The following is an 8736-nucleotide window of genomic DNA, read 5'->3' as shown; positions in this document are numbered from 1 at the left end:
TCCCTATGTAGTGAACTATGAAATTTGAAATGATAAAATTACAGATTCTAAATCTAAATAGAGCATTATATATATTTATAATAGAACAGTATTGACAGTTATTCATATGTCGAAACCTAAAATCTTTGTGCTCTCTGCATGTAGACGTGTAGTTTTCTGACTTGCGTAGTTCACTGTATAAGGAGTAATTAAGTATTTGAGACTTATCCAGAAAAATGCAAGCATTGTTATGCCAGTGTTTTCATATATCTCAGTTTTGCAAGCTTTCAGTGACCAAAAACTGCATTTGCGTGTGGATGGGAGGCCAAAACGCAGACAAAAAATGTATCTGGATACGTGTGGATAGGGCCTTAGTTACATTAAGATTCCGTTTTTTTCTGAATAAGTGAAGGGATATTTTCACTTCTACTCACGTCAACATGGTGTGCTTTTTCCTTTTAAATTTTCTTTTAATTTATTAACTAATTCTTTGTGTGTGTGTGTGTGTGTGTTTAATTTCCTTCTGTTTTGTTGGTGTGCAATACAAAGCATTTGCACTGCACTGTGACCAGTCATCTCTCTGGCATATATTCATCATTTTACTTTATCCCAAAAGGAGAATCAGAGTTCCCATGCTGATAGATACTGGATGAACTGATTTGCAGTTCTATGGAGAAGTCAACACTAGTTTTTGACCTCAAATACTCAAATAGTTTTTTGGTGAGCTAGTTTTGGTTTTATCTGAATCTGAATACTTTTAGCTACTCTACTCTAAAGAGGATAAAAAGATAAAAATTATGAATTTGGAAAAAAATTATGTGAACTGAAAAAAAGTGTTTTTTTAAACTGAAAAGTCCCTACTAAAAGAGCAAAGTGGAAGATAAAAAATATGTATATTAGCCTTCCAGTAATTCAATACCATGTTCTAGTCACCCTATACTTTGATTTGGCCTAATATAATTTGATTGGGGCTCTGCAGGTCAGGATTACAATAGATATACATCCCTTTACGTTATCAGATTCATTGATCGGTTTCAACGATCATTAGCATCATCGGGAATAATTAATTAGCTGTGATTTAAACATACTGGTCCTAAAGGAGGTCAATCAATAGCGATTGCCACAGTTGGGGAAATTAATTATGGCCTAAATATGCTGTTTATAGCTGAGTACGATAATTTTTTATTCTTTTTTGTAAATGTATTTTATGCAGTTTAGTAAAGAAACAAAAAAGTTTACCAAAAAAAAGACGGGTACATCCTAAATGATTCTATCCTAAATCTCACCCCATCAACACATTCATTATCTGTATTCCCTCTGTCCCCTCAGTACTTTCTATCTTTCTATTATGGGCATTTCCCAGAGGGAGAACACATTATGACAGTGAAAAATAGCATGAATGAAGCAGGAAAACATTAGCAATTTTCACACCTCCTTGTGAGCTCTTACACTGTTACTGTCCTTGAAAAAGATGATGACAATACAAAAGGCGAGTGCCATTCAAAACTCCAAGGCAGGTGTGCTAGTTTTGGTCTGTTTCTTTGATAGACTGCTTTAATACTGCTAAATATATTTACATGTCATAAATATACAGAATAAAATGCTTGGCTGTTGAACTTGGATGCGTTTGCCCAGCGGTACTTGATAATGCTAAAGAGAACAATTGAATTTGTGCTGTGAAAAATACATAAGATTATGTATCTCACAGCAGCACAACATAATTTATCCTCCACATTCAACCCAGTAAACGGCAGCAAAAACACACACACACACTGATTAATTGGGCAGAAAGCACAGACACCTAGAGCAATGGGCAGCCATCTCAGTGCCCTGGGAGTTGGTGGTTAGGTGCCTTGCTCAATGGTACCTCAGTCAATAATACTGAGGTAGGAGAAATCACTGTTCCTTCACACCCCACTCACACTTCCTGCCAGTTCAGGGAATCAAACCAGCGACCATCTTGATCCTTCTCTCACTGATTGTCTCCAGCTTGTCAGGCTGAAATCTACTTGCTGTGTGGGACAAAATATGCAAATTTGTCTTAAAGAGACTGATGTGTTTACACTGCTATAACGTGGCTCATATGCTCAAATGCTCAAATGTGTGGCTCAAGAATGCATGACCACAGATGTGTAATGTTGCTGTCCAATAAAAAACATGTATCTCCAAAATGACTTAACAGGAGAGGGCAATAATGTTCAGAACTTTGAATGGAAGTCAATGTAAAATAAATAGTTTATTCAACGTAATTTAGAGCATTTCTATTGGTCTATTGATCCAGAATTACTTACACTTTGTACAGAGTAGCTACAGGATCAAACCATGGAGAAATGGGCAAAAAAGAGTTTAGAATAATCTTTATTTTAATCTCTAAATAGACATGATTTTCATTGGACAGTATTGATATGCAGTACTCTACCTTACCGACACAGCCAAGAAAGTCACCCCAAACAACACTCCAACACTCACATCAGCTCACTATACACCAGCACATCAGCAGATTCCTGCATTGTCTGTAATTCAAACAAGCACCGATACACATCAATATTCTCACATTAAGATTATAAGCAATGTTTCACACAAAACCACACGCAGATTACAGCGCTGTGGTGAACACACCATAACATACACACACTCACACCCACACAAATGCAAGGAAAAAGGACTGTAGGTCTTGGCACTAATCACTAGCATTAGATAAAACAACGGAGGTTAATGGTCCACATGGCCCTGCAGCACATGAAGGATCTAGATAAGAGCTAGGGCTCTGTATCATGGCCCTCAATAGAGCCATTACTCTCTCCTTCTAAGAACGAGAACAGAAGGGAATCGCAAAGGGACAATCGATGCGTGAGGGAAACACTCCCTCACAGTCAGATGCTGCAAAACTTATTGTAAAGTCGAAAGCAGAAAGGGGCGGGGGTCTCGCCCTAAAACACAACCTTTTGTCCCCCCGTCACCTTCCTCCCTGATGTATAATGGCCTATTACAAAAGTGTGAGGCCAAGCCCTATTCAATTAGCCTATCAAATTCTTTATGGGCAGATCATGAATGGGTTATCAAAGATGAAGATAAAAAGAATTTATAACCCTAATAATCGTCCACAACAAAAGGATTTGTGCATGCTGTACAATACTGTTTTACTTACATTTCCCTTCATTTATAATCTGCTTTTTTATGTGCAAACGTCTGAGAAAGCCAAGAAAATGTGTTAGAAACAATAGGGGTGAGTTTTTACCTGCAAAACAAAACTGTTAGCTTTTAGCATAGCACCAGTACCCTAGCACCTGAAAAATATGCTGGCCAGAGGAAGCACTGCTGTCACTGTCTTCAGCTCTGCAGCCACAGCTGTGCTTAATCTGGGTGGCCTACAACAGCGCTTGAGATTCATGTCACGCCACAGTACATCACTACCTAACTCTCATTATTCGACTATGCTAAGGTAGCCAGCACTAAATATCTTCAATTGTAGGACATTAAGAAAAGGGATGGTTCTTCTCTGTTATGAAAAACATTTTTCATATGCCCTTCCTAAAATGGTTTAGCACATACCACCAAAGAGGTTATTAGTCAAAGAACCAGTAATGTGCTGTCAGTACAGTTTCTAGGCACTGAATAGTACGTGTAAATACTGGTCTTTCTTGAAGAGAGGTTTGGGCATAGTTAAGCTAACACACTTACACATTTAAAATTACAAAATATTGTTTAAATGTATTTTTAATGATGGAGTTTATATGAAATAAACACGTACTGCCTAGATAATAATAATTGTAAATAAATGTACAGCCCAAAATACCAAAGATGGCTACTGACTACAGGTGCATACTCTGTCGAAAGTCTTTTTGACTCTAGTTAACATGGGTTGCGTTCAAAAAACTAAACATGCTTCGGGCTGCAAACATGCATTATGCTAATTTTGTCTTTGACTGGACTAAGATCAAGATTCCACATTCAGTAAAACACATTTCAGAAATAATCTCTGTCTCATAAAAACTCAGAGACCTCCAGGAATGCATTCTCTTTGAGTACTCACGAAGTAAGAACATGGCAGAATTTTGAATAACTCTCCAAACTGCAAATTCAAGCTATGTATCACATCACACAAGCAATGCAGGCACACAAATGGACACTGGTATGCAAGCAAGCATACAAACACTAACCTTACAATTCATATTTAAACCGCAGGAGTGGACGTCCAAATGCTAAATGACAAATAGACTGTGACGACTAGAAAATAGCACTCAATTTCCTTTTCACTAAGGCAACCAATACAATGTCCCAAGGATCAATACAAATGCACTGTGAGACTCTGACCATTACTCTGATTGAATCTCTGCTGTGATGCCCTCATATGGCAGAAACTCGGGTGCAGCACTCTACTCGACCTGAGCAGATGGATTAATAGAGTCTTTAAGATGAACCTGATGGTCTGCCATCTCTGCCATCGGCCTCCACACAGATGGCCTGTCGCTGGTAATGCATATCACTTATAGAACAGCATTAGATAAGTAAATGCATAAGAAGGCCATCAGGCCTGAGGCGAAGAGTCAAAGCAAAACACACACAAAAACACACACACACACACATGCACACACACATGCACAGAAACTGTGTATTGGTCCTCCTATCGGAAAGGTTGAAGTAAAAATACACAAATGTGTTATCTGCACAACTGCTTACCTGGGGGTGACATCTGGAATCCTGTCAATCAAGTACTCAATAACTGAACCTGAGAGAGGGCAAGGGGATGTTGTCGTCATGGATACAGCTGGAGTAAAAGCACAGCTTGCTGGCTTGCTGCTTAAAATGAAAGGAAAAGGCCCTGCTTCCCTATTCAGACCGCTGTGCGAGGTGTGATGGCCAGCCAGTGCTGCTCTGACGGTAAAGTGCAAAACCAGGTAGAAAGAGAAAAGGGCAGCTGCTCAAAATCTTTACTTCCTAACTGACTGCTCCTTCCTCTTCAATCATGTGTACGATGTTTTTTTGAGCTGCATTGATCTGTTTGTTCAAGTGCATGTCGGTGCGTTTGTACCAGTGACTGGATGCAGTCATATTATTGGCATCTTTTGTGAGTCATTTAATCCAGCAAGTTTTGCTCATGCTAATAGAAGGGGCCAATAGTTACGAAGGCCACTGAATGTCAATAGAAGTCGAACCTAAAAACACAAAATAACAGAATGTAAAGCTTCCTTTAGATATGGTTCCTTAAAGGTTTCTTTAGTAAAGGCATTGTATGTTTATAGTTGTGCATTAAATGAGTCTTTGCATAGTCAAACTCTTTATTAAGGAAAAGAGTTTGGTACTAAAAGGGGCTCCACTGATTTTAGTCAACCTTCATTGTAGCCTCAGATTTTAGAGGGTTACCTACTTCGGCTCCAGAGTTTGGCTCATGTCTGAAATTAGTGTCAGTTCAGGGGACAAGCTGGTATCATATTGCTCTCAGACTTGTGCCACAATGACACATTAGCTAAGTGCCCAATTAAGTGGTTCTCATGTGCCAAATATGAAGACAAAAGTAGCAGTGAACAGTGACATTTATTTAAAAAATAATAATGAGCCTCGGGAAACCTTTGTTTGTTCGATTGCAAAGTGATTTGTCGTGTTTACATGTGCCTCTGTCTTCGTGTTATTATCCACAGTTTTTTTTTTGTTTTTTTTTTTGTTTTTTTTAAAGGCGTCCTCAGATAACAGTACAGTTCACTTCTGGAGGATGTACTGTGGGGTAGCCTGTGCCCCGAAAGCGCTTCAAGAGCGCCATCTAGAGGCTGAATGCAGTTAATGAATTCGAGCCAAATTTATGCAAGCTCGACTTCACGTTTTTATTTCAATAATTATTTTATCTTTTTATTAGCATTTAGAAGGAACCCAAATTTGGATTAAACATTCAATAGCATCCAAGTTTTACCTAATAGTCTATAGACTATTGTCACTAAAACCTCGTCATGATTTTAATCCAAGCCATTTTGGACCTTTTCTGTTGGTCCATTCATTGGTAAATTGGTCAAATTGTTACAGTGTAAACAGCAACTGCTAGTGTATTAAAAAAAAAAAAAAGATACAAAAGTGACATCGACGACAAAAAAACCTAAATTTGTCCTCATGTTTTGCTCCGTTTTCAGTCGTTCCTATTTTCCCCCAGAGCAACACTGCCCTCTGTTGTCCAGATCCTACACCACATCAATACTCTGTGCCTCAGAACCACAGCTCTGTATTCAACCATTCAAAAGTAGTCATTTTAATAGCACATAATCCATTACTTTAAAAAATCACGTAATAACATTTAACATTTCGAGTCTTCTCTCAATAAATAGAAAACATTGAATTTCTTTTTATATCCCACTGGGTCTACCTCTGTATTTCTATTATATTTTCTAACTTTAGCAGTAAGAAAATCAGGTTTTCTCACAATTACACATTTTTAAACACATCCTATTCTAGTGGTCTTCCGGGCTTATTTTAGCAGCTAGGCTTCAATCACGGTGCTCACAAGCCCAAGCCTCTCTCTCCCTCCCTCCACACCCGTCCCTCCCTCCACATGAGGCTAAAGGGGTATAAAGCCCCCAGCCACTGAGCTGTGGAGCAGTGGAACGGTGTTCTCTGGAGTGAAGGAGCTTCATCCAGTACCCTTAAATAAGTAGGAGTGGCATTTGTGAACCTGAACGAATCCTCCAACATCAACACATGATCTCACTCGTAACAGTGTGGCTGCATGTCATTAAACCCTCATGCCAATGTTAAGTTAAAAGTGTAAACCTTCCTAGAAGAGTAGTGGCTGCAAGTCCCTGTAAGTCATATTATGTCACATTATGTCACGTTATGATGGGCATGGTGGTACTGGTGCAGCACACATGCACATGTTCTGCACAACAAACAAAATATACCACTAGAGGAAAAGCCCTACTTAGGGGGTTTGGTCCTAATGGTTCACCATCAGCAGTATAGTCTGAGAAATGACTGTTTTGGGTTTTTTTTTGTTTTTGTTTTTTTTACATCCAGCAGTGCTACATCAATGCAGAACAGCTATACACTCCTCTCATAACGCCCTGGATCTGTCTGAAAAATCAGTTGCTTCCAATGACTCCTAGTGACAAATAACTGTCAGTGATATATGAAGTTATTTTGCATTAATCTGCTTGTTGTATTCTAACTACCCAGGTCTTACAAAAATAATGAAAATTATTATGCTGGACATAACAAAAGGAACCTCTACAAAAAACAAAAAAAAAAAAAAAATCTGCCAAAGCAACAATTAGCAACTATTATCAACAGTAACTCATGTCAGACTCTGTATATTTAACGAAAAACTTACTTGCAGGCGTCTATGTTTTTTGGTGACGTGTGCCGGCTCCAACATTAGACAGTAGATTTGTTTGACTAAAGTCTTCTCAGCTTCTATCTTCCTTATGAAGTGGGCTGACCTTAAAGACCGAACTTGTAGCTGATGCAGCACTTACTGTCAGCTGACTTGACACCACAAGCACAGAGATGATGATATTCAGAAAGAAATCTGACTAATCATAATTCCCAGGGGTGATATTAAAAGAGATACAGAGAGAACCTGCTGTGTTACCTCCTTCAGTGGGTTCCACAAGGATACTGGAAAAGTTGGAAAGTTTCCCAATGCTCCTCTTTAGGTGACAGGAACAGGACACAGATAGATCCAGAGTTGCAGACTCCAAAAATTAGCTGAAGGAAAAGGCTGTAAGATTTTGCTCAGATGAGTCAGGTTTTGAAGATGATGGTTGCTGGTTACTCCAGTATGTCTTCCACAGAAGCCACATGTCCTCCAATAAAAGATACATTTCCTTAAGTTTAAGACCCTCTTCTAAAATGTATTCCGGTTGCAGAGGTAACAGTATCCTTCCCCTCTCTGAGTTCCCCCACACTGCCCCTTTCCTCCATTCCCCCTGCTCTGTGATGACAGATGACATCAAATAATCCCTCAGTTTGCAATCACTCTGTCCAACCGCGCAATCCTATTAGTCCATTAGTTTTCCCAGGGGAGGATGGACAGAGACTGAAGAGCGAGTCCAGCACTGTGTCTAACTTCCTCTGGAGTAAAGAACAGATGTGCTGGTCCAAAAGAAGGTCCAAAATCCCTCCAGAGAAAGATTTTGCAAGGGAAAGAAAGTGGGCTAGAAAATATCAGATGAGAGATTGTAAGAGAGAGAAAAGGAAGAATAAGAAACCCAAAAATGTGCAAATATGCCAGAGAGAGTGCAAGGCAGAAAGGTAAGGAGAGGAGAGAAGCACTCGCTGAGCTGAGGCTGCTTCTAAAGAGTCCAGAGGCAATCCACCCCTCTTCATCCACACAGCCATAGCACTGCCTTCTAGTCTCTCCACAGCATGAATATATTACTATGCACACAATGACGCTGCTTATTGTTTATGAATTACTGGCCTCCCTGCCAACAAAGGCTATTTTCATAAGAAAACTCTAATTCATTTCAGTTCCTATTTGATTAGAGGCAGAAGAAAAGAAGCCCTTCGGTCAAAGCCCCAGAGGACTGTTTTTATTCAATCCTTTTCAATAGGGCTTTATTGCTATTCTTTTCAAAAGCTGACGGGGAAAAGCTTTTAGAGTTAAACATTGACGAAAAATTATTGGGCGGCTGTTTTTTTTTGTGCAATAACAAACCCCTTCAAAAGGACACTGAGCTCTTATCCATCCATCCATCCCTCACTCTCCTTTCTCTTTCTTTTTGGCAAATTGTAAAGCCTGGAAATTAATGACAGACAGTAGCAAAAGAGGGAGAG

Source organism: Salminus brasiliensis, chromosome 8, assembly GCF_030463535.1.
Source record: "Salminus brasiliensis chromosome 8, fSalBra1.hap2, whole genome shotgun sequence".
Classification (NCBI taxonomy): Eukaryota; Metazoa; Chordata; class Actinopteri; order Characiformes; family Bryconidae; genus Salminus; species Salminus brasiliensis.
Note: the sequence above shows the minus strand (reverse complement) of the source record.